The sequence below is a fragment of the Protopterus annectens genome, chromosome 8.part0 (genome assembly GCF_019279795.1).
Source record: "Protopterus annectens isolate FY-2018-M chromosome 8.part0, PAN1.0, whole genome shotgun sequence".
Lineage (NCBI taxonomy): Eukaryota > Metazoa > Chordata > Ceratodontiformes > Protopteridae > Protopterus > Protopterus annectens.
This window is the reverse complement of record NC_056741.1, coordinates 1,193,506,838-1,193,514,337: the sequence shown is the minus strand read 5'-3', so window position 1 is coordinate 1,193,514,337 and position 7,500 is coordinate 1,193,506,838. Positions and strand designations below refer to the sequence as shown.

The 7,500-nt window shown below is 34.6% G+C and overlaps 1 protein-coding gene across 1 annotated transcript in view; it reads left to right on the top strand.

Moving 5' to 3' along the window:
• LOC122809296 overlaps positions 1-7,500 on the top strand; it is a 118,924-nt gene that overhangs the window by 13,637 nt on the left and 97,787 nt on the right. The window lies entirely within an intron of this gene.

Sequence of the window (7,500 nt, the reverse complement as noted above, 5' to 3'; positions counted from 1 at the left end):
GTGTAACAACCTTACATCTTCATTGTGTTTTTCAGTATTCAGGCCTTCAGTCATAGGTGTATCATAGCCTTTGACACAATGCACACCTCCTTCTAGTTGTATAGGCAAAACCTGCATTAGTTTGTATCCCCACCATTTATTATGAATTTTGTGAACTGATGCATATATAGTCCACTATCACAGGTTGTCTTTATTAGCATTTCTTCTTTTTGCTTAAATTCAAACTATTCACTCAAGCACCAAAATCTTGATCACCACATGGTTGCTCTTGGACTTCTGTACACTTTACTCAATAAATATGGGTTTTCCAATTTTCTTTTTTATAGGTTCATAGGTAAGAACTAGGCTAGCTGCCCTTGTGGGCCATTTCAAGCCTAGACAGTCTCCCTTTTTGGCTGAAAATAACCTATTCCATTTGGTTATAGATTGGCCTTACCTATAACATGGTTAATAATTATATATCACCCCTAATGAGAATAACTAGGATAACACCATAGATAATTTACGGGGATCCTTGCATGGGATAAAGCATTTAGGAGCTGCATCTGTCCATTAGTAGTACAGGGGGCAACCCTGGGGTAAATGTTCTGTTTCCCATCTAAAGATTTAAGTTGTGCTTGAAACTGGACAGGAATGAACTTTGTTTTATGTGGATGGGGAGTCTGTTGCAGAACAGCAGTATCCTCTGCAAATATACCTGTCCCCCCAAACCATTCTGTGGGTGTTACTGAAGAGGTTTAGATCCCTAGACCGAGTATTTCTGATACCACTGGACCTGCTGATGTGCAGTAAATCCATCAGTAATGGATCTGAGGATGCTTTGTATGCCAGACACAGCTCACCTCTTACCAGTTTGTGGTATACTAAGTATAGTGCAGGGCTTTGAGTCTACTAATGTAGGACATGTTTTTAACTACTCCACACTCCAAATATATACTATTTTCACCACAAACACAAGCCAGTGAAATAAAAGACTTATTTATTATAAAACCATATGACATTCTCTAGCGCCTCAGCTTTATCAGCCTTTACAGAGTGCATCTTTCTCTACAATACCCCTCACTTTTATGCACATACATTTCTTCAATCAATAATCCAATAAAACAATTATACAATTATACAAATAAAATGAATTAACATTGTATTACAGCAGACACTTCCAGCTACATTCGTGATTCAAGCCCCTTGGAGATAGGGTGTCAAATTTCAAAATTGACATTGTTTCCTTTCTTCTTAACAAATTTTTATCTTTAGATGGTGTCAACGTTTTTTTCATTAACCCTATCTAATACTGTTGCTTGTAACTCCTCTGGGTTTCCCCTATGACATTTATTAAAGTGCTTTGCCACTGGACTCATTTGCTTATTTTTCTTTATGTCCCTAACATGTTATTTTAACCTAGTGGAGAAACTCCTTTTACTTCCCCCACATAATATTTCCCACACAGGCATTTCAGGCCATATATTACACCATCACTTTTACAATTATAAAATCATTTTACCTGAATTTTTTTCCATTGATACTTATAAAATCTTTTACTATATATTCACATATGCACTGTAAGACATGTTGTTTAGGCCTTGTCTCCTTTTAGTAAGGAGTCTGTGTGGGCATTCCAGTTATTGCATGCAACTGGATGGGTACATGCCAAAGGGGAAATTATACTCAATGACTGGCCTAATGAGGGCTGAGTAAAGGGAGACAATGACATCCCTGGATCTAGACACAATCACTTTCTTTATAAGCTGTACAATATAGAAGGCCTTTCTTACAATGCTAGATACATGTTTGTCAAATGTTAGGTTGCTGTCCATAAGTTCCAAAATCCCATACAACTGGGTTACTTCTTAGGGATGTATTATCAATTTGATAGTTCCCTGTGGTAGATAAGATAACTTCCCAAAGATACAATATCTATTTGAGACAAACCTTCCTGCAGGATGACTAAGTCATTTGGGGGTTCAATGATTGCTGCAAGCTCACAGTCATCTGAAAACTTAGCCACAGCCCTTTGATATTGGCTTTTGCTTCAGAAAAGTAGATGCCAAACAGAAGAGGTCCTAACAAAGAACCCAGGGGGTCTCCACTGATGACTGGTCTCTTTGTGGAGTTAACTTCCTATATTTTGATGATCTGCATCCTGTATGTGTACCAGTTGGCAATGCAGTAGGTGACAAGGGTTTATTCCAAGTTCATTTTGCTTTTTTACTATGCCTAATACTTTTGTTTTGGTCACAGTCTTTATAGCTTTTATTTTACTTTGTAGCATTTTCTATTGCTATAATTCTCTATCCATTTCTGGTTTACTTTCCATACTGGTTTCACTCCTAAATGTTTCTTATATTCTGAGAAAGGAGAACATCTTAGACTTGTTTTCCTCATACTTTAGAATACCATGTTTTGATTAGATGATGCTAACATGTATGCTTGCAGTTGTCACTTTCAAGGAGGCCCAGTCTGCCTTCAGACTGAGGGATATATAATCTTATCAAACATTAAATTGTATTTCATTTAACAAGCACAGAGTGCTTCTCACCTTTTCCCAACCAAATGATCCAACACATGCTGAGGCCAGTCAAGCAATTCCCTTTTTAACTTTTTTTTTCCATGTTTTATTATTTTATTTTTTTTACTTTAACAGGAATGGACTCAATTCCTAAGCAAGACTATTGTTAAAATTCATGAAATTGGTATTGCTTCAATCATTGGTGTTTGCTTAGAGTCAGTCTTATGAAGATATAGGAGATTACTTTTCCCATAATACTTACTGCTTTCAGTATATTTATATATTTGTTCACCAGTATAGACATACATTTATTTTTATCCTGTCTGTTATGCAGAGTTTATGATGCCTGTGGTACTAGCCCCACCTGAAAATGGGTCAGATCTTCTCTGGTTGTATCACAATGATCCTAGTTTAATGGTTTCATACATATTTTATTGTAGTTACTGATAACAGCATGCAAACCCTCTGCTAGAATACTGTTGCAAGAATTTAACCTCCTTTCTCAAGGGATGCACTTACTTGCAGTTCCACTGCTGATCCATTCTTGCCTTTACAACATGGATCCTTTTTGTAGATACATTTTTATTTCCTACAGAAAGTCGTGATTCACTTTATCTTTGTAAAACAGAATAATGTAAATAATGAAGATAATAGGAATTACTAAGACCGTTATATCTGCACATGTTCTATATTCATTTCAAAATCTATGTATCTTAAATGATGTTTGATCTTCTATCCTTATTAGAAAGGCTGTTCTATACTTATTGCATGCTTTTGTGAACTCTATTTCATTTTGTTCTCCTGCCTCTAGTAGGAGAGTAGTGTTCTCAAATTACTACAATTTTTGTGAATAAACATTTCCCTAAAGTTACCCTTGTTCTACTTCCTTCCATATACAATTCTCACACATTCCTAAGAATTTTCATATTTTAAGAATCTTTTATATTGTCTAAACTTTTGAGATATTGTTAGTCTTCCTAAAGAGTTCTATTATTAGCGTATGGAGGCCAGTTCCAGCACAAGAGTGTGAGACTTCCCTCCTGCTTCTGAAGGTGGTCAGTGGAATGTTAAATGTTTCATCTGGCAATGTGAAATCCTAAATTTAAATCATCTCTATTTTACCTGTTATTATGCTTTTCCTGCCTTAGGTCTTTATATTAGTGCTTATGATCTGAGTAGGATCATTGACTATCCATAATATGAACCAAAGTTTTTTTTCTTCTCCTTCAGGTCTATTAATGTCAGTTGTTTTGGCAGCTTCCTTCTCACCACCATCCATTTCAGTTTACTTTGCTGTTTCTCCAAGAACTGAAGATGTACCCAGTCAGAAAGTGGTTATTTCAGGGGTAGATTTGGGAGACAGCCTTTATATCAAAGAAGCTGGAATATTTCCTTGAAAAGTAAACTGTATGTGGACTATTTTACATTTATGTCACTTGTCTTTGGGTAGAGAATGGGTGTACTGTCCTAAAAGCATAAGCTTTCATTAATATCAAGACAGTAAGCACAATTGCCATATCTGTTGGTAGCATTTTTCATACCTGCAGAGTTTATATAAGCATAACAATGAGGAATGGACATAGTTATCCCAGGATGTGTAACTATGCAGGATGCAGATGTGTAGAGTCCAGCCAAGTACCAAGAAAAACATTTGCATATTCTAAAAAGTAACAACTTAAATAGTAAGGTTTCTGGAGACAGAACTTTTACACTTATAAGTGACATATCATTCTAAGGGATATATATATATATATATATATATATATATTATATTATATATATATATATATATATATATATATATATATATATATATATATATATAAGAAGCACATAATATATGCAAACAACAAAAAAGTACTAAAATGTTGTATTTCAAGGACATCTAAGATGGGGCACTACTAAATATTTATAACACTGGTACCTCACAAAGTGATGAATGGAAGTTGAATTTCAATGTACAAATGTATGTCTGATGGAGTAAATGTGTTGTATAAGAATATTCATGGTGAGGATTGCAATACTAAACTGATAAAAATGGAGTGAAAGCAAGAATATAAATGGGTGGCTCAAAGGATTCCAAGGATACATTTTTCATCAATTAAAGCTGCTTTGCTTAAAAATAACCAACAGAGATACTATTTTTTGTCTGTGTGTGCTGATTGGCTGATCCTGAATTTAAAAATCAGCTTGTGGTATCAATCTGGTTTTGCAGACCGAAGAAAGATTATATATTTGAAAAATTTCTCCATATGCTATTTTAATAAAGTTATTTATTGTTAATCACATGGCTGTATGTTTTTATAAATTATGTACAATTTGTTTTTATAATTAACATTACTCACATTTTTTGAGGTAGAGTATGATTTTAAATCACATTATGCATAGCATAACATTTAAGTATAATCTATTTCCCAGCAGCTTAAGTTATAATGGTTCAGACTAATTCATCTCTCAGTGTATCTATATAACAACTTAATTTTGCCTATAGTTGTGTTCTTCTGGTCTCAGTCTTTATTATAAATGGTTTATTAGTCTTCATTAAATATTTTTTGCTTATGACATCCTGTATTAAGGATACCTCAGTGGCAGAGGTCTGTTTATACATGATAGCATACATTTTTAGATATCTGTCAGCTGACATAATAGCATAAGTTGCTGTACTGCTATAAATAAAAACTTCACAACTCTACTTAACTTCATCCATCCAGGCAAAGGTTTTTGATAGCCTTTTCCATCTCTTATTAAAAGTGAATTCTGTGAAGGTATTTGGTCATTATGTGTTGCTGTTTTCATTGCTACAATGCTTTTTTTGCTATTTTCACTGTTTGCAAAGTAATTGTTGTTACTTTTCACTGTTTGCAAAGCATTTAACCTGTTTATTCTGTTTTCCCGCCAAGTAGTGTTTTAAATTACTGATTTGTTTGCTGTTTAAAACATTCTTTAGTGTCTCCTTCCTGTTTTTCTGCTGTCTAAAACATTTTTTATGTCTTACTGCTGTTTGAAACTTTTTTTATTTTTTTCCACCTGAAGTAGTGTAGCTCGTAGCTGTAGCATAGTCTAGATACAGGCTTGCTGCATCTAGGTCTGCTTGTACTGGCTGTTGTATTCTGAACACATTTTCCAAGTCATCTTTGATTGGAAGGGGTCCTTCTACACCCTTGTGAGAAAGGTGTGCTGATTGGAACCTGTCTGGCGAAGGGTGATTGGTCAAGGACTTGGAGTAAACAACCTCATTGGTTCTTCTGAGTTTTTTAAAGTTTTTGTTTTAAGTTTTTAGGTTCTAGTATTCAAGTCCTGCATTTGAACAGGTTTCTGTTGGTTTGCACATTGTGTATCATCACACACTTCCACACAATTTTGCAACATAGACAGACAATTCTGACAAATTTTCCCTTAGATACAGCTATAGTACATTAGTGTAGTCCTCCTCTTTATTACATCTCTCGTCTAAGAAGTACTGCTAGTGAGTTGTGCCCTATTAAACCACCAGCCAAAAACCCTGTCAGAAATACCCATCTACAGAGCACCTCCTAGATCAGTCCTGAAAGCACCCCCTTTGTGATAACAGTTCTTCAAACATAGCATTATGGACAGTTAGACTACCCTTGTTTCACCTGCCATCCTTGCTAACTTGGGTCTTTTGAGGCAGTGTAGTAACTGCCTCATGTACACTGACAACCCTCTACTAATAATTAACTCTAGTACAGAGTGTGAGAGATGTATCTAGACCAAGAATCTTGAATCCCTGCTCTCTTGCACTCAAAACAGTAACACTGAAGAGGTTGTCAACCCACTACTACTCATGCACATAGTACCGCTACTCATACACTTAGTATGATTCCAACACATAAATCGACATATGTGGAAGTTTTGTCAAAAACCTTACCAAAACATCAGAAGCTTCCAAAACAAAAGACTGCGAGAACTAACACAGTTCCTACAGCACCCAGGACACATAGCAACACCAGTGTCTCACCTACCAAGCCTTTAAGGTGTAACACTCAAAAACCAAGTTTCCTTGTCAATTGAGAATCCATGGTGAGACACACAGATGTCCCACTGACCAGGTTATATAAGTAGAAAGTCAGGTCTCTTGGAAACAAGTGCCATTATAACTGTGTCATAGCTCATATTGGAGTGATATACCTCACTGGACTATATAAAGAAATATATGATTGAGCTTTCCAAGTATGTGTCCCAGGCAGGTATGTCCCTAGCCTTGAGCAGCATATTACCCTCACCTAGAATGATGTCACAGTATAAACAAAAAAATGATCAATTTCAATAATTGGTTCAGTTTTTGGTGTCATTCAAAAAGTATCAAGGTGAAATGGAATGGGCTAGTCCTTCATTAAAGAGACTGGCAACTGAAACTTCGTGGAAGACTTCAGAGAAGAAGAAGAGACTAAAAAACAAATGATTTGTTCTATGTTTTTTTTCTCTCATCATTTTATTTCATTATTAATCTTTTTAAATATAGTTCCTGCATTTCCAAGAAGCAACAAATATTTTGAAAAAGATTTTTTCAAAGTTATTCTCTGTGTGCAAAGAAATGTTTTGTTTCATAACTAGTCAAAATACCTGGAGATTTAATGGCAAGTTGTGATTCAACTGGTTTCTCTTTCTGAAAAGGAGAAGTAAGGTCAGTAATTTGATACATTTTTTTTCTTTATCTTTTTTTTCTTCTTCTTTTCTTCTTTTCTTTGTTTAAACAATGACATTCTATTTAGATTATGTAGTGGGTAAAGGGTGGGGGAGGGCAGGGAGAGAAGAGTAATGAAAATATGATTAATAGAATATTAACATATTTATTCCTTGTAAAAGTTTATATGTTCTTCAAATGCTATTCCTAATTATACTTTCTTGATTACACTGCTTATGCTTGTTTGTAAATAATCTGTCATGCTTTAACTAATAATAATTAGAACTAAATAATAGTAAATAATATATTTTATTTTTAACTCTATTAATATAAACAGTAAGTAATATTC